The sequence below is a fragment of the Balaenoptera ricei genome, chromosome 13, assembly GCF_028023285.1.
Source record: "Balaenoptera ricei isolate mBalRic1 chromosome 13, mBalRic1.hap2, whole genome shotgun sequence".
NCBI classification, from domain to species: Eukaryota; Metazoa; Chordata; class Mammalia; order Artiodactyla; family Balaenopteridae; genus Balaenoptera; species Balaenoptera ricei.
This window is the reverse complement of record NC_082651.1, coordinates 70,642,590-70,662,378: the sequence shown is the minus strand read 5'-3', so window position 1 is coordinate 70,662,378 and position 19,789 is coordinate 70,642,590. Positions and strand designations below refer to the sequence as shown.

At 44.1% G+C, this 19,789-nt stretch overlaps 1 long non-coding RNA gene across 3 annotated transcripts in view; it reads left to right on the top strand.

Moving 5' to 3' along the window:
- The window catches only part of LOC132377355 (uncharacterized), a 107,986-nt gene extending 90,072 nt beyond the window's left edge, over positions 1 to 17,914 (top strand). For all 3 annotated transcript variants that reach the window (XR_009506605.1, XR_009506603.1, XR_009506604.1), the window contains exons 5-6: positions 5,211 to 5,551; positions 15,854 to 17,914. This is a non-coding gene — a long non-coding RNA (uncharacterized LOC132377355). The remainder of the gene's footprint in view (positions 1 to 5,210; positions 5,552 to 15,853) is intronic.
- Positions 17,915 to 19,789: the final 1,875 nt, after the last annotated feature.

Sequence of the window (19,789 nt, the reverse complement as noted above, 5' to 3'; positions counted from 1 at the left end):
AATATGATTTATGGGTTTAGATATACCATGACTCAACTTATACCAACCGAAAAGAAACCACACAGAGAAACTTCGTTGCAATCTTCTTTCCAGCACCAGTCTCTAAAGGAATTCTAACTTTAAGCCCCAAAGTTCCAAGAGTCCTTTTGTTATAACTAGTAATAAAATCTCTCTCTCTCTCTCTCTCTCTCTCACACACACACACACACACACACACACACACACACACACACTTCTACCTTGCAATGTTACTAGCAAGTCAGATCAGCCATAAAGCTGGCCAATGAATAGCTCCTGATTGGCTGGCTGATCAGCCCATACATTGTTTGGCAAATTGGATCAAGCCACAGAAAAGTAGCCTCAGATAAAGTGAGCGATTTAACATAATTTACTTTCTCATAGTGAGAGGCTCTATTTAATTTTCACATCCCTGTGTCTGATGTCTTTTCATGAAATGTAGTAGTCTACTTCTCAAAACTTCCCTGCTGGTGAAAAGCATGCATTTATTTTTTAAAATACGTTCTTAATTTCTGGTCCATAGGAATAAACCATGCCTCTGGGAAAGAAATGCATTGCATGGATACACTTTGTGAAGGTAAACACACAGAGGCATCCTGCTTTCTGTTAATTAATGATAGTGATGCCAAGTTTTTATAGGAAACCAATTTTGCTTTTGAACACCAGGGAGATCTTTGAGCTTAAGAAACATTTCAATTTAGGAAAACTGTAGCATGGCCAAAAGTCCAAATGTAGCAGGTGAATTACAGTTGGTATAGAAAATTAGATGCATCAGGAATTGTTCCATGAATGTTCAGTAAATACAACTGGACCACTGAAGACATTTTCTCAAAGCTGAAGACAACTCCAAAAGTTGGGATTTGTTCCAGCATTTTCCCAAGAGTTGGAGTTCACATGCATGGACTGGGGCTGTGGGAGCTGAGAAAGGCCGTAGTCGTGAACAGCCCACTGGGTAGAACCGTGCCTTGGGCGGGCCAGGGCTTTGCCAGACTGACGAAGGGTGGATATTCCTTGTCTCCAAATGGAGACCAACTCTGACCTTTTTGGAGGTTGGGAGTTTCAGCTTCCTCTTGTTTCTATTCATTAGGAAGTTATTTATGAATGTTCACTGACTGTGACATGACCTCCTTGGTGTATTTAAAGCAACCCTAGGCTGGTGTTGTCAAAAGTTTCATTGTACACACAGATGCTGCAAGTCAGCAGGAACGCAGAGTTTGACAGGGTGAGTGGCACGCGATGCGAGGGCTGAGTCACTGCAGAGCACGCCACACAACCCCTCTTGTGTAACGGGTTCTATTCTCGTGCCCTTACTGACTCTGCCCCATCTAGACTCGTCTGCCTTGGACTCTGCACCATTGTCTGCCTGGAGGCATAGTTGGTGATAAAGAATGGTGAAAGTGAGGACAGTTACTTAAAGTGGAATCCCCCAAGTCTAGATCCTCTGAGCCCCCATAAAGGTGTCTGCGCTTTGACTTCCAGGAATCAGTTCTACAGAAATACTCAAGCAAGTGTCTACAAGTCCATCCACAATGAAGACACGTACAAGAAGGACAAATTGGAAACAACCTAAATGGGAGGGGGGGCCATCAATTATGGTATTATTTATGCAATGGAATATTATGCAGCTGTGAAAACAGCCAAGCAGCTTTATGTGAATAAAGCTGCCCACTGTAGATTGCTGAGGAAAAAACTATCTGTCTACCTATTTATCTATCTATCATGATCCCATTTCTGTGTTTAAAAAATTACATATGTGTAGCAGTGCTGCCCTGGGGGACTGGAATTGGGAAAGCTGAGGGAAGGATCATCACTTTGGCTTTCTACATTTCTGTTTTACTGGGAAGGTTGCAGTTAACATGTATTACTTCTGTAACTAAATATATATTTGCAAAAGGAGATTAAATAATTTAAAAGCTATTCAGTCAAGATGCCCAGAGTAATCCTGGGATTACACAGTAGCCAAAAAGAATAAATCCATAATTACAAACAGAGGTTCCATCATCGCTCCAGGCTCTTGAATGAAGCATTTCATCCGACTGTATTTCTAGGATCTGTGTTCTGTCTTCTAAGAGAAGGTGCAACTATAAGTCCAAGTTGTTTATTGGCCTGACCCCTTTGTTCTAACAGCTTAGTGGTACTATTAATAACATACATTATTCATTTCCTATTTTATGGTTTACGAAGCACTTTTCATATCTTGAATAATACAACAAAGCTGTGGAGGGGTACTAGTATCCTTGTTTTCAGAAAAAGTAATTGGGGTTTAGGGAAGTTCGGAGATATGCTCTAAATCACACAATTAGGGCAGAACTGCAGTAGGAGTCAGATAAGGACTCTATCCCCAGTTAGCCATTAATTCTAGAAAAGTCACTGTCTTTCTAGGTCTCAGGTTCCTCAACTATGCAACTGGGATGGTGAAGTTTTCTAAGTATAAAAGTATACAATTGTTTAAGTGAAACCAAGTAGATCCTCCCTATCTAACAGCCTGCAATTAACTTTGGGACAATTCTATGGATGTGTTTAAAGATACATTGTAAAGACATGGCAGTCATTCTTTCTATTAGCATATTTAGGTGTGAAGTTAAAGGCTGTATATTTGTGAAGTGATTCAAAGGACAAATTATGGCAGATTGGTTGGAAGGAACCCAAGGTGATATGGTCACATCCCTGCCATGGCCCTCCATCCCAGGTGGCACAGATGGTCATGGCCCACCAGAGGTGAATTGTGTTTCTTCTTTCCTGGCCTTGGTAATTCCAGCTACTTACATAAGCATGCCACGTGAATTAAGAGTCGAGAGATGGTTTTATACAGTTCTAGTTGGTACATGGTAGTTCTAGATAAATGTTTGCTAATAACTGGATTTGCAGTGTAAATATTTGGCAATGGGTCATAAAAGAAATTTACTTTTCCTATGACTGAACTATTGGTCTTATTAGTACCATCTCCCAAACAACTGATTCCTAATCTTTTCACTAATCAACACAATTTTCATGAACCTACCCCCATAGGGCTGTGTTTTAAGACATAGCTTTTTTTAATTCAGGAATGTTGAGGACAATAGATCAAGAGATGACTGCCATTGAAAAATTAGTTTGTTACTCACAGTTCCCGAGGGGAGGGGCTCCGCCGTGCCTGGGGGAGGGGGAGGAGAATGCGGTGAAGCGGCAGGAACAGTCAGGAGGCGGAAGGCGCGAGGGGGAAACAAGGGCAAGAGCCCTGTTTGTGGTTTCCGCGGGGACAAGCAGGTGAGGCAGGGTAAACAAGTTTAGGATTGACTAGTTTGAATAATTCCAATGGGTTCTGGGATATAAGGGCTGTCTCTGGCTCTTTGGTACCCTGGCTCTGGCATGATTAGGGCAGGGGGACAGTGGCTTAGCTTGCAGAAGCCCAATAAAGGAGGTAGTTAGAGCATGGCTCTGAGTTGGTTGGTTGGCTTGCAAATGAAAGGCGTGCTCCCGGCCCAGTCCTTAATTCTCTCTGGAATTGGCTGGCCCTGGGAGAGGCAGTCTCTCCAGGGTCAACAAGACCCCAGTTGTCCAAGCTTCAGAATAAAAAGGCGTGCTACAGGCTGATCTAAATTAGGGTAGCCTTAGAAGGAAGCAAAGAATTGTCAAGCAGCGGTGCTAATAAAAATTGGGTATATAACCTATCATTCTGTATAATATTATGTGTACTGACATAGCACAGTTTCATCGTGGATCACTGGTTTGGCATTAGTAAGTTTAGGAAAGGCTTGTATGTGTTTTCTTCCAAGACCACTAGATCACTTTGTCCTTTGAGATAGTTTATTTCTTCAGTTCTCCTGCAATGAAGCTATTAACAGGTGGCAGTGGGTTCTTAGTGGTGGGATTTTTCTAGCCCCTCCCACCTCAACCCCATACATACACACATTATTAACTTATATATATTGAGAGGTAGTACATACTTACAAATATGTGTGCGTGCAAGCTGATATATACACATACCTTTAATCAAGGTATAGGAAGACAAAACATAAACCTTAATTTAAGTACCATGGACTTTCAACAAAAATACATCTTAAAGTTGAACAGGATTTATCACATCATTGCCCCTCCACTCCCAACACCTGCCCCTTCCCTTGTCTAGTTAGAGATCTCTGAACAATGTACAAATAAGCACACATCTTTCATTTTTTCAGGAATGACTTATGTAAAGACATCATCAGGATCAATAGATTTGTTTGCTGTCACGTATGATACCCTTGAGCAAGTCTACTTAAAAAACTAGCCCACGTGTATTATTGAACACTGGTCTTATTTTTACGGTGAATGATGAGTGCCACTTGACTCTATCCTCTTCTCCACACACCCACGGGGCGGGCACACCTTCCTGAACACCAGTGAGACGGGGCGAACCACTGGCTCCTACAGAGCACCACTGGCCTGTGTTCCGAGAATTTTCTCCCCTGTAGGTCCGGCAAGACAATGCTTACACACAAACATGTTTTATACCCATTTGCTGGTCCAGCCAGAGAAGCGGCGGGGCAGGGGTGGGGTGGTTTCTGAGCCAGAAGCTCTCTCTGTTGGAAGAGTCCAACTTAACCTTTTAGAGGTAACGAATTTCTTTCTTTCAGGACCTCGCTCATGGCTGCACAGCCACCTTCCTCTAAACCCTTGCTCAAATCTCCTCTCAAGATGGTGCTAATCAGACACATGTAACCCTATTTCTAATAACCAACCTAATGCGCTTTTCCTCTTGTCATAACATCATTAACAAGGGAAATAAGCCCCAATGCAGCAGTGACTGGGGCAGACCTTCTGCGCTTTATGTCTACACCCCAACTGTATTCTTCACACCCTTCACTGTTATGGTGCTAAGAGTATAAACATTCTTCAGTGTCTCCTTCCTTTTCTTTTGTTTGTTTGTTTTTGGCTGTTTCTCCATGAAGCATTCATGACCTGTCCACATTCCCCTGGATTTATTAACTTAGCTCCTTTTATATCTACTGGTTAACCTTGATGTCTTTCCTTCCTCCTGTACAATAAATTCCTCCTCTGGATCAACACTCCTCATTCAGTACACGCCTGCCTTATAAGTAACTCTCAAGATACTTGGGTCCTTTTTCAGAGTCCATGGTCACAGTTCAAAGCAACCTCTAGGGCTTTGCTAACTTGGTTCAGGTAATCAGGGCAATAGCTACATATGCTCCATTCTTTTAAATTTTTTTCAGGTGGAAATCCATTCTGATTGCATTCAAAGTGAAGGTGGAAAAAAAAATATCTTTCCAGCTATTTGACACAGGAAAGAGCTCACTGCTCTGCACAAACCTGAAGAGCTCACCGAATGCATCTTTCCTGTGACTGTAGTGGACACATCGTTGGCGCTCAGGCTTCTCTGTTGCTTCCTGGAGCGTCCACCCACAGTCATTCTCCAGCCTTTCCCGTTCCTGGATGGCAGGCAGAGCAGCACGTCGGGCGAGGGAATGAGTGCTCAGCTGAAATAAATGCCTGGAGAAGACGGATGCCTGCGGTGCAGGAGGATTGGCCGAGGCATCCATTCTCCAGCTGCTAGGTATTTTAATTGTCATGTCTGCTGGAATTCAGTAGAGCCTTGGAGCATGATCGAAGGGGGAACAGGGTCAGGGAGGAGGGGAAGTAGTGGTGAATTGTGGGCTACCATCCTACAAAGAAAGCAATTTAACTAAAGTATTAGTTTCCAATTGCTGTTATAACGAATTACCACCACCTTAAGGACTTAAGACAGTTTATTACCTAACAGTTCTGTAGGTCAGAAGTCCAAAGTTAGTCTCACCTGGCTAAAGCCAAGGCATCAGTGGGGCTGCATTCCTATCTAAAAGCTCTAGGGGAGAATCTGTTTCCCTGCCTTTTCCAGCTTCGAGAGGTTTCCTGCATTCCTTGACTTGCGGTCTACTTCCTCTATCTTCAAAGCCAGCAACAATGCATCTCTCTAACACTTTTTCCATTTTACACGTCTCTCTGATGGTACCCAGGAAATGTTCTCTGGTTTTAGGAATGCATGTGATTAGATTGGACCCACTGGAGTAATCCAGGATAAACTCCCCATTTCAAGATGCTTAATCACATCTGCCAAGTCCCTTTTGCCATGTAAGGTAACATATTCATAGGTCCCAGGGATGGAGTGGGCAGACTATTCTATCCTACCACACCACAAAGTCGATGTCCTCACTGAGACAGAAAAAAGAAGTTTCTACCTTTAGACCTACCTTTTTTGTCTCCCTCAGATCTAATGGGACAGCCGTAGAGCTTTAAAAATTCTCTATTTGACATCAAATCAGTCTGTGATAAGTGAAATTTTATTGTAGGCAAGCAATAATAATATTATTAGTTCCATCACAATCTTTCTTTATTCAAATTATTACTTTAAGGTTTAGGGGTAACTTTCATTTCTCCTTCTCCATGTCTCTCCTTCAAACATCCAGGAGCTTCCTCTGCCTTCAAGAAGCTTTAATCTTCCTGACCTCCCTAGCTGTAGAATGATTCCCTCCTGCCTTTGACTGCCAAAGTTCTCCGAAAAGTAATCAACGTGTTACCGTTTTTTCCTTCACCTTCTATTCATCCCTCAGACCTCAGAAGTTTGGCTCCTGCCTTAAGTCCTCTATTGATGATGACCTGCCGAAGGTCCCAGGTATTATGTCACTGAGACACTTTCTCACTTTTCTATCCGCTATTGGATAGTCCCATGATTCTCAACACCGTTGACCAGGCCTTTCTTGAAACTCCCCATCCCTGGCTTGTGTGGCTCTCCTGATTCACTCACAACATGCTGCCAGACCCTGGTCCCTCGTCCTCCCCCCAGCCCTCGCCTCCAGACACGACCTCTGCTCTTCTTTTCTACCCAGACTCCCACAGACTTCTGAACATGTTTGCCTCTGCATAGATATCAGCCGAATCTACTTTTCTAACTATTTGGTGGACATTTCTACACAGATATCCTTCTGTCCTCTCAAACCCAAATGGCCAGAGCTTAAATCTCCAGATCTCTTCTCCTTCCTGATTTATGTACCGACTTGCTTATATAAAGGTTTTTTATTCATTTTAGTCAACAGGTCCATCATGGTCCTAGTCATCTTGGCTTGAATTCCAGCATTGGTGTCTGACTTCTTTTATCCCCTTTGGTTGACTTATTCACTGTTTTTATTCATAATGTTTCTGGCATCTCTTCCTTTGCTTCCAGTGCTGCCCTCGTGATTCTCATCACCCTGGCCTGGGTGATCTGAAGTCCTTCTCAGCACTTACTTTACCACCACTGCTAGATTAATTCCTAATTCCTCTTCTGCCATCATGTCATTCTTCCTTTCTTCATTTCCTAAGATCTTAGTGTTGTTTAAACCCTCTACTGTCTGAATCTAATCAATATTTCCAAGTTTATCAAACTTTTCATGACAGAAATTCTAGGAGGACCAGGGTGTTCACTATCCCATGAACATACCTTGTTCATTACTATCTCTGGGTTCACATGGTTTTCCATTCCTGAAATACTATCTCCTTCTCCACCTATTTACTCTCATAGATCTTTTGAAGCTCAAGTCCCAATCTCCCCATCAATACTTCTTTGGCCGTCTCCATTTTTAAGATTTCTCCTTCCTCTGAACACATTAACATTTGCAGAGCACATGGCAAATCAGCAGAGAACTTCCATAAGGTCCAATCATCCACCCACTCATCTTCCTGCAACTGTCACCATGTCCTGATTTCTTTCCACTGTTACTGTGGATGAACTCTGCAGGCACCTACCTAAGACAACCTCTCCATTTATCTACCAGATCCCACTCCAGCATTTCTGCTTCTCTTTTCTGTATCAATTTCTCCATCCCTCCTGGATCATTTCCATCAGTACATAAGCATGCTATTATCTTCTTATCTTCAAAAAAAACAAACAAACCTCTCTTAATCCCACTTCTGCCTCTAGCTATTCATTTTTTCTCCTTCCCTTTACAGCAAAACTCCTTTGAAAAACTGATCTATCTGCACTGCTCTAACTTCTCTCTTCCTATTCTGTCTTGAACGCATTCCAGTTGAGCTTACATCCCCAACAGTCTGCTGAAAATGCTCTTATTAAGGTCACCAAAGAGCTCCTCTTCGCTAAATCCAGTGGTCAATTCTCATTTCTCATCTTGCTTGACCAATCAGAAACGTTGCGACCTTGATGACTCTCTTCTGTTTGAAACACTTTCTTCACTTGGTGTCCCAGACTACACTGTCTCCTATCTCTCTGTCCATGCCCTTCCAGTCTCTTTTGCTAGTTCTTACTCAACTCGTCATGCTCCTCAACTTGTAGCAGATTTCCATGTCTCAGTCCTTGGCCCTTTTTTCTTTTTTATCAACACTCACTCCCTGGGTGACATCATCCAGTCTCATGGTTTAAAGTACCATCTATATGTGGGTTCTGTTGGCTCTCAAATTTATATCTTTGCCTGAACCCCTTCCCCAAGCCCTAGATGTGTGTTTCCAATTGCTCACTCAGCATCTCCACTTAGAGATCTAATAGGCGTCTCAATTTAGTTCATCCCAAACGTAGCTCCTGAGAAGTGTCACTGCTCCAACCTACTCTTCCCATAGTCTCCCCGTGTCCACTGGTGACAACTCCACCCAGTCCCTTTCTTTCTCTCTCACCATCAGCAAATCCTGTTGGCACTACTTGCAATATCTACCTGGAATCCAACCACTTATTGTCATTCTACTATCATCACCTGGTCTAAAACACTGTCCTCTCTCTGTAATGATACAAATAACAGGTAAGAGTGCAGGCCCTGGAGTCATAGCATGCAGGCTTCGGTCCTGGCTCTGCCACTTACTAAGGGTATGACCTTGGGCAAGTTATTTACCCTTTCTGTGCTTCAGTTTCCTCATGTATAAAATAAGGATGATGAGGATGATGATGAGGATGATGAGGATGATGAGGATGAGGATGACTGTTACAAGGATTAAGTGAAAAACCATATAAAGTGCTTAGAACAATGCCTGGCAAATAGTATGTGATCAACAAATGTCAGCTACATACTATTATTCTATAAATCCACAAAAGCTCCATGACTGTAGGTGGGAAGTAGTAGGCAGGAAGATCAGGGAAACCGTGGAAATCGCCATTCTCCTAAGCATAAGCCATCTAGATCTTTAAATACCCAAACCCCTGCTGAACCAGGCTGGGGGATAATTGTTCCCACCAACTCTGACCTGTGCCTACCACTTGATGTGCTGCTTATTTTGTGCAGTTTTTACCTACTGATTTATAGAATAATAGTACGTAGCTAACATTTCTTTTTTTTTTAATTTATGCTAACCATCTTTTTTAAAATTAATTAAGTTATTTTTGGCTGCGTTGGGTCTTTGTTGCTGTGCGTGGGCTTTCTCTAGTTGTGGCGAGTGGGGGCTTCTCATTACGGTGGCTTCTCTTGTTGTGGAGCATGGGCTCTAGGCGTGCGGGCTTCAGTAGTTGTGGCACGCGGGCTCAGTAGTTGTGGCTCGTGGGCTCTAGAGCACAGGCTCAGTAGTTGTGGCACACGGGCTTAGTTGCTCCGCAGTGTGTGGGATCTTCCTGGACCAGGGCTCAAACCAGTGTCCCCTGCATTGGCAGGCAGGTTCTTAACCACTGTACCACCAGGAAAGTCCCTCTAAAATTTCTTTCTTTTTTTAAAAAATTTATTTATTTTATTTATTTTATTTTTGGCTGTGTTGGGTCTTCGTTGCTGTGTGCGGGCTTTCTCTAGTTGTGACAAGCGGGGGCTACTCTTCGTTGTGGTGCCCGGGCTTCTCATTGCGGTGGCTTCTCTTGTTGTGGAGCACGGGCTCTAGGCATGTGGGCTTCAGTAGTTGTGGCTCATGGGTGCTAGAGCACAGGCTCCAGTAGTTTTGGCGAATGGACTTAGTTGCTCCGCGGCACGTGGGATCTTCCTAGATCAGGGCTTGAACCCGTGTTCCCTGCATTGGCAGGCGGATTCTTAACCACTGCACCACCAGGGAAGCCCCCTCTAACATTTCTTGATCATGCACTGTTTGCTATTGTCACCTCTTTTTCCTTTGTCTCTAGAGTACTTCCGATAGCTCCTCTTCTCCAAGTCTCTTTTCAGATCCCAGGAACCCCAGACAACCTTAGTCCTGATCCTGGCTCTATTCTGTGTTGACCTCCCCCTTTCAGGATTCTATATCTAGAGTTTGCTGTCATTGCTACCAAATATAACATTTAAAAGAGTGTTCTGTAAACCCAGTTAACAATACTGCTGTGAGAGCCCTTTTCAATTCTCATTTTATTGACACAAAGAACCTGGGCTTCTTTGCAAAAGTGGTTGATATGGAAAAGGGTAAACTGCTGAGTGAGGATGGAAAAAGGAAGTAATTCAAACTACGTCCACATTATTCAGGACCAAAAAAGCCAGGCAGCGTTCAGAAAAGGAAACTGAGAAATGGAAGAATTTCCCTAAATATTCAGAAAGTCCTGAAGTCGGGATTAAACTTCACTGTTTGAAACTTCAGGGATTTCTTTCAGCTAAATTCCATGATTCTTTGAAGAGAATCCCTTTCTGTTGTGTTTTTGTCTCAGCGGGGCTCATGAGGGCACGTGGTGGCCTGGCTGGAAAACACTAAGCGACATCTCACCCACTGTCAGCCCCTCCCTGACTTGCCACTCACCTAGCCCAGGGCTCTTGATCACATGCAGACCACAGACACCAACTAAATTAGGCAGATGGAACTCATACATCAAAGCCACCTACTTGGACTCCTTTTTGGCCATTGGTGCATTTTCTCTCTCTTTTAATCGGCCTCATAAATCTGACCCTGACAAGGTCCTACCTCTCTGTACCAGTAGTCAGAGGTGAGATGGTAATTTGTCCTCACGCTTTCATCTGCTTCTCCACTTGAGTGACCGTCAGTGCCACATGGCACCCATTCATTACAGGGGCTCCGGTGTGGCTGTGGGGAGGTGTGTACCAGGTCCTGCCAGATGGGTGACTCCTTCCAAAAGAACACGATGGTTCCCCAAGCACTGTGCAGCAGATGATTACACGCCACGGTGCCTGATAAAATCCTGGCGTGCCGAGAGCTGTAAAGAACACGACACGTTGTTCTGTGTTCTTCGGAGTATCTGATTCATAATAGCTGTTCACGTACTGGCTAATGATTACCTGGACTCAAATAAGTTTTCAAGAGGCTCATCCAAGTCAAGAACTGAAGGAAAAAACAGAGCTGTCCGGGGTGGTGCTGTTGCTCTCTGAAGTGGGGGGAAAATGCCTCCAGACCTGGGTTGAATTCACATGTTCGGGGACATTTGACTCAATCTTTGTCCCCTGGTCACATTCCAGATGTGAATCTGGAATGTTGACTTCGGTCACGTGGGCAGAGTTTGGATCTCTCATCACTTGTGGAGAGCTGCCTTCTGGCTTCCAGGAGCTGCATCTTGGCTGGGTCTTGGGTCCTCCCTGAGTCTGCCTTTTTCTGCCTGCCCCTTTTTAGAGGAGGCTGTCTCTTTTTCTCCTCTCATCCAGATGCTGTTTGCAGCTGGCTTAATGACCCCCTGTCCTCTCTGGGCTTTCCCAGCCCCTTGCACTGGGAGGGGACATCCAGGTTCTACCTAGGTTCCCCTAACATGTTTTGTTTCCATAAAAATGGGCAGTCATTTTCTACAGAGCCCTTTCTCTCTAGTCCATTTAGAGACCTTGAAGACTGGAGATACCTTATCGTACTCTGGCAGTTCATTTTGGTTATTTACAAAACACCACTGAATCCCTTTATGGGCTCATAACAAAATAGCCTATTGAAAGAGCATAATGGTTTCTTGTACTTTTGAACGCTCATCATTCCGCCAATACTATAGATGATTTATGTTTGCAGGAGCCTTATGGTAAGCCTTCAGGCTTTTCATTGGGGTACAACCCTTGGGAGAGTAACGTTCTGTATCGCACGAGGATCATGACCTGCAGATGTGAGCGGCCACCAAGTATTATTGTTGGAGATGGTAAATAACAACAATCACAACAGCTGCCATATACACGGGGCACTTATTACGTGTCAGCCTTTACATTCACTGTGTTGCTAATGCTTTATTTTCATTGTGTGTTTGATTCTCATAGCAGCTCTATTATTACTCTGATCCCCATTTTATAGATGAGGAAACAGAGGCTTGGAGAGGCTAAGCAAATCCTGCTCCCCACAAAAGAATCACATAGAATTTGAACCCAAGTCCCTCCGACCCCACAGCCCACACTCTATATGTCTTGTTGCTGTGTCATCAAAGCATATTGTTTGACTCCCCTGCCTTGGCTTTGGGGACATGCATTTTCTTGGCTTCCTTCCTACCTTCCTTCCTGGTCTCCTTTGTGGCTCCTCCTCCCCCCATGGAGGTTTTAATGCTCCAGTGTCTTGGAGCCTGCCTTGACCCGAACCTACTAGCTTGTCTAGCCACACTCTCCCCTAAGCAATCTCACCTAGTCCTGTGAATTTAAATATCAACATGCATTTAACACCTATCTGTTGACATTCTACAATCGAAATCTTCCCTTCCAGACTGCTGCCCTTACTCTCAGATTCATACATCCAATTGAGATTTCTAAATGGCATCTCAAACTTAACATGCCCCAAACAGAATTTTTTACTTTGTTCTCAAGAATGTTCCACACCTCAGTTCATGATACCGCCATTCAAACGCTCAAACCAGAAATGTAGGCCTGGTTCTTGATTTTTCCGTTTCCTCATCTGGACTCCCAGTAATTCCATGAGTTCAACCTCGACCCACCTCTCTTCCTCCACTGCTGTGTCTTTAGTCTGAGCTACTAACATCCCTTGTCTGAACTATGGCAATAGCCTCCTGACTGGTTTCCCTGCTTTCATACTTGCCAGCCCCAGCCCCAGTTCATTTTTCACTTAGTCGTCTGTGACGTTTAATATATGAATCAACTCGTGCCCCTCCCCCCTCCTTAAAACTCTGCAAAGGTTTTCTTATGACCAAAGTCCAGACTTCATAGGATGCCCTTCTAGGCCATGTGTGAAGTGGCTATTGACCAACTTTGGAACTGAATCTCATGCTGCTCACTGCCTCATTCACTACTCTGTAGCTACAGTGGTGTCTTTCCAGTTCCTCAGTGATACAGAGCTCTTTCATGCCTCAGGGGCTTTGCACTGGCAGTTCCCTCTGCCTGGAATGCTCTCTCCCTGGCCCACAGGGGCTCACTACATGTTAACTGAACAAACGAGAATGGTCGGTTGCCTCTCCTACAAGAATAAGATGAATAATAAGTCACATGAAAAAAATCATGTCATCAATAACTTATTTAGCTATTTGTATTTATGACATTTAAATGACGTGAGCTTAATATGATTAGGCTGTGGGTTTTCTGAAGCATGTTTCTGTGTTTACGTGGATAGAGTAGGGAAGAGTGGGAGGAAACGTATTTAGCATGTGGTAATGATGACTCATGAATCCGGAGAGGTAGTTGTTGATATCCCTGTTTTTCAGAACTTGGGTGGCTCAGAGAGGTTAGGTAACTGGCTAAGGATGAGCAGGTAAGAAGTAGTAGGTCTGGGGGCTTCCCTGGTGGCACAGTGGTTGAGAATCTGCCTACCAATGCAGGGGACACGGGTTCGAGCCCTGGTCTGGGAAGATCCCACATGCCGCGGAGCAACTAGGCCCGTGAGCCACAACTACTGAGCCTGCGCGTCTGGAGCCTGTGCTCCGCAACAAGAGAGGCCGCGATAGTGAGAGGCCCGCGCACCGTGATGAAGAGTGGCCCCCACTTGCCACAACTAGAGAAAGCCCTCGCACAGAAACGAAGACCCAACACAGCCATAAATAAATAAATAAATAAATAAAATTAAAAAAAAAAAAAAGAAGCAGTAGGTCTGGAATTTATAGGTGGTCTGACTCCAGTGCACGTTTACCCCACAGATCCTGGTGCCTCTGAGTAGATACAACTCAGAGATGAGGTTCAAGGGTAAGAAAAAGGAGACACACCTGGAAACAATAGATTTTGTTCACCTGGGCAGCATCATAGGCTGCTGTGAATCAGAGAAACTAGATACCTATCTCAGTTATGTCCAGCTCTGCCTTGGTTGTCAAACATGGCCTGAACGAGCTGAACTAGCCCTCAACTTAGAAGGCCAGTATCCAGACACACAGATGAGGCGGGGAATACAGTTAGGTACGGCAATTAATGAGCCGCCATCTGCTGAAACATCACACTCTGAGTGGGACTTAACATGGTTTTGGGTTTCTTTGAACGTGTTTTTTTTTTTTTTTTTTTTTTTTTTTTTTTCACCATATGTGCTTAAAGACTCCAAAAAGGAAACAGCTTAATCCAGGAATGTGAAAAAGAATGGTGACATTCCGTGGTGTGTCAGTGAAATGAGAAGCTTATCAGGCACCATCTATTTCAGGGCTTTGTGGTATTTTCTGGTTCCAGGCTTCCAGTTAGTGACAAAATGGCAAGATGAATTACCACATGTGTCGGGTAGAGAGGAGGACCACGGTAGGTGCTACTTCTAAAATTTACTTTTGGCTTTGCCCCGGACTAAATTGACACCTATACAGAAAATGCCTTGTTTCCTCCAAGGCCTCCCTGAGATAGCATCTATCTACTTGGCTTAACCATATTCTTCCCACTGGAAATTGATCTCCCTGCACTAGGTTTCCCTGTTGAATTTTGTCTGCACCTCTGCGACAGCACTCAGTCCAGGCATCCCTCTTTATAGCCTCTTGCATTTCTGTCTTTCTCCTCCACTAACCTAATGCTCCCTGAGGGCACAGGCCATGGGTTTTGTTTCATCTTTGCATAATCCAGTGGGACCCAGCACAATAACTTACCCTGGAGGTGCTCAATAAATGTTATTGAATTAAAATAAAATTGTTATAGGGGAACCGTTTAGAATGATCATGTTAAAATAAGATATCTCAATTATTTGCAGAAATGACATTGTAGATCAATAACATAATTGACTCTATCCTTACATTAAATGCTGGAAAAATGTCTGATAGTACCAAGAATAAACCCCTCCTCTTTTTAAAAGCCAGTATGTGGTTTTGTTTTGGTTTTTTAAATTAATTAATTAATTAATTATGGCTGCGTTGGGTCTTCATTGCTGTGGGCAGACTTTCTCTAGTTGCAGCGAGTGGGGGCTACTCTCTCATTGCGATGCGCGGGCTTCTCATTGCGGTGGCTTCTCTTGCTGCAGAGCACGGGCTCTAGGCATGCGGGCTTCAGTAGTTGTGGCATGCAGGCTCAGTAGTTGTGGTTTGTGGGCTCTAGAGCGCAGGCTCAGTAGTTGTGGCGCACGGGCTTAGTTTTTCCGTGGCATGTGGGATCTTCCTGGACCAGGGCTGAAACCTATGTCCCCTGCAGTGGCAGGCGGATTCTTAACCACTGAGCCACCAGGGAAGTCCAGTGTGTGGTTTTGGTTAAAATTCATAGTCTAAATTCTATGGAATGTAAATGTTTGAGATGAGGAAAGATATTGCTTTTGGTCTCAGCACTGGGGCAAAAGGGTGAAAGCCTTTTAGAACAGTCATGGTTAGCATGGTCAGCTTAGCATAGGTATGTCAGTAAATCATTGCCATAGCTCTGTGATAATTGGAGATCTCTCTCTCTCTCTCTCTCTCTCTCCCTGTGTGTGTACCTTTTTGTAAGAAAATATTTATTTAAGAACTTCCTGTGTAGAGAAATACGATGAATGTCATAAAGCACCTAGATATTATGATAAGTGTGTTTGGAGAAGGCAAAAGTGTTTTGTTCTCTCAGTATTTAAACATGGCTAACACGTAAGTTGGGATGTTTAAATGCTACGGGAATACTGACAGTAACAAAGAAGGACTCTAGTGTAATATAGAGGATAATTCTCTCTAACCTAGAAAGAAGAGTTGGGTGCTGAAGGATGACATCATCAAAACAACATTGGAGGGCTTCCCTGGTGGCGCAGTGGTTGAGAATCTGCCTGCCAATGCAGGGGACACAGGTTCGAGCCCTGGTCTGGGAAGACCCCACATGCTGTGGAGCAACTAGGCCTGTGAGCCACAACTACTGAGCCTGCGCGTCTGGAGCCTGTGCTCCGCAGCAAGAGAGGCCGCGACAGTGAGAGGCCCGCGCACCGCGATGAAGAGTGGCCCCTGCTCACCGCAACTAGAGAAAGCCCTTGCACAGAAACGAAGACCCAACACAGCAAAAATAAATAAATAAATAAATTTATAAAAAACAAAAAAACCCAAAAAAAACAACATTGGAGGAAGATGCATTTGGCATCAGTGTCCAGGATAACTTCAGGATGATCTGCCCATGAACCCAGCTGTCCTGGAATCACTGGGGCCAAGGAGGGAGCTGGAATAATAATCCAGATGTGAGGTGATAGAGGCATAGTGATAGCAAGTGGTAGAAATGAAGAGGAAAGATTGGCTATAAAGACATTTAAAAGGAAGAATCCCTACCACTTTGTGAATGCGATAGAAAATTCTAAAATAATGAGTCTGAGTGTCTTGACTGACTTGTCAACACCAGAAAGAGAGAGGAGTGAGGAGGGGCAGTTGGACCCCAGGGAAATATGAGTTGACCTTTGGACATACCGAGTTCTACAACACAGTGAAACGCCCAGGTGGAAATTCTCCAGCTCTATCCCTATCGTTTTAGGACACTGTTATTCTCCAAGGGAGATATTGCTGATATCAGATCTGGAGATGGCAAAGGGAAATTTAAGACAAGTGAAGAACAAGCTAAGTTTGAAAACGTTGAGGGCACGGCACCGCCCTCAGCCCTGCTGAGACATGCCTCGGTGTTCTGGTTGGATATGTGATCTCCCATCATCTTGACTACCTGCCAGGCTAAATGCCCTCATACATTGACTATGTTCTGGCTTAGACTCCTGCTTCTCGTCGCCTGCAAGTATTTAGCTTGTGGTCAGGGATTCAAGATGTCAACTTTATGACTTAACACAGAAGAGCATTCTTCTTTTACAGTGGGCTCAAATATGGAAGCCTCCAAATCTGTCGGGTAGATACATAAATCAGACTTATATTGAGTGGAATGCCAGTGTCTCTGATCTAGTCCTCTTGGTAAAGTTTAACTCATCCTTTGAGAGTTAACTCAAAAGTTACTGTCTCTAAGTAGCCTTCCTGACTTCCCCAGGTGGTTAGTCTTTTCATTGTCCACGTTGCCACACACTTTGTTCTGCTTTGTGCTAGAGTGCACAGAAAAGTCTATGTGTCTGTCTCCCACCACTAGACTGGGAGCATCCAGAAGATGGGCACCACTGATTCATCTTTGTATTTCCCACTCCCTTAACAGAGTGGGGCTCGTGGGTGATAGTTCATTGTTGGAAATATCCAGAAGAGAAAATTTAAGAACGTGGATGGAATGATATGCAGTTGCTGTAGCAAAACCTGTATACACATCATATGTCACATCCCCGCTGATGCTGTTAATGCTGCACCAGCAGAGGCAGTGCTCTCATTACATGCTGCTGGCCCATATTTGTAACGTGTGACATTTTTTATGAAATACTGTCAAGGGTAATCCATCACATAGTAACCTTTGGATTATATGCCGAGACTGATCTTCAACATAGACATAAATGAACTTCAAGGATAGTGCTATTTTCTGAGAAGGGTGTGATCAAGGGTTCTGGCTAGGAAAATGAAGCAGAACATTATTTTCTTTTAAGTTAAACCCAAGTGCCTGAAAAAGAGGTTTCCTTCTGTCAGCCCCAGTGGGGACATGGTTATTGTGTGAAGATAATCCGATGACTCTGAAATGTGGCAGAATATTTTTTTCTTAGACTACATCAGGGTTTGAAAAGGGGGTGAAGAGTTGCTAAAGGTTTGACCACCCTTGGAACTTGCGAGGTTTGTAATATCTTTATCTTTATCTAATATCTTTATCTCAAGAGGTGTTTTAAAAAAATAAAAGGACACATGACAACTTGAGCGAATTTCAGATATCAACCGTGGGCTCACAGTTAAAGATATTCTCTGTATCCGTAAAGATCTAGGAATTTACACATAGTATAGAGTAAAAATAAAAGAGAGCTTCTAAGTCTCATCATTTTTGTGTAAATCCAGATAAGACTCCTTTGATGCGCTTAGCGGCTCCTGTTAAGGAAAAGCTTATAGGTGAGAGGAGCACTACAATTATAATTCTTTGTCTTCCTTAATTAGACTGAAGCTCACCATAGATCTTGCTGAAGCTGTGATAAAATTCAAGTAATAATTCACATTGTCAGGTCAGCAGAAATGGGCACGGGGCATCCAGTATGACTGAAGGATTTGCTTAAGTGATCTATCTGTGAACGGAGGTGCTCAGGAGAGGTACACAGTCTTCGTGGGAAATAAACCCTCTGAAGATGCTGAGTACAAACAGCAAGGAAAATAAATCCCAGCAAGTTTCTTTTTTTTTTTTTTTTAAAAATCCCTGATGCCTGGGCCCTACCCCAGTGATCTGATTTCAACTGGTCTGCAGTGGGGGAGCAGGATTTTTTTTTTTTTTTTTTTTTAAGAAATTCACGTTCTTTTATTTATTTATTTATTTATGACTGTGTTGAGTCTTCGTTTCTGTGCGAGGGCTTTCTCTAGTTGCGGCAAGTGGGGACCACTCTTCATCGCGGTGCGAGGGCCTCTCACCATCGCGGCCTCTCTTGTTGCGGAGCACAGGCTCCAGACGCGCAGGCTCAGCAATTGTGGCTCACGGGCCCAGTTGCTCCGCGGCATGTGGGATCCTCCCAGACCAGGGCTCAAACCCGTGTCCCCTGCATTGGCAGGCAGATTCTCAACCACTGCACCACCAGGGAAGCCCCCAGCAAGTTTCTTATATCACCTTTACAGATGTCATTTCAGAGGAAATATATAAATCACATTCATACCAATTGATGTGGGGCACTACTTAGTAAGTCCCATTAAATTGTGGAGTAATGACATTCAGCATCTAATGAATGCCTCATCATCTTTTGATCATTAATATTTCACAGCATAAGAACACAAGAATTGGCATCCCTGGGCTCATGCAGCCTGGTTTTCTGTCTGTGGTGTGGCCCCGAGGGCATTAAGTGGCATGAGGGTATCGCTCCTCTGTCGTGAGGCTGCACAACACAATCAATTAACTCAGGACCCTGAGTCCTAACGTTTCCTCATTTTAGAAAATGTGAATCTGCCTGCCGTTCTCCGAATTAACATCTGTGACTGCCCAGTGCCCTGGAAAACAGAAGCAAGCTGAGATATTGACTTCGGTGTGTAGTATTGCTTCGCTGCTGACCTTCACAGTCCCTGCAAGAAACTTGCATAGGAGAAAAAAAAAAAAAAAGCATTCCTTTGATTTATTACTAAGGGCTTTCTTTATTCAAAGGCAGTCATCACCTCACAGAGCAGGTGCCATTGCAAGGGCTTATTGATCCTGTGCGCTTCTAGAAATGCCAGGAGGCCGTCACTCCGGCGGGAGATGGAGGTGGTCAACGAAAAAGAAGTCCATCTCCGAGCAGGCTGGAGTGGGAGAAAATCTCTGGCCATAGAGACCCATGGCTCCAGTGACACTCGGTGCCTTTCTTTCAGAAGAGGGGCTGGAGCGGAGAGAGCGCTGAGAGGCTGCCGTGGGCAAGTGAGAGAGAAAGGGAGGATGGCAGGGAGACAGAGCTGCCAAGGGGTCTCCGAGGCTGCATCCTTCAGGAGGAGGGAGAAGGGGTCTTCGTCTCCAGATGGAGATTCCTAAGAGTTAAATATCACCACGCAGCCCGACCCGGATGGGATTTGCTTCTGGGTAGAAAACGCGACACTGATCAACATCAACTTGGACAAGTGACAAGACTAGGTCTG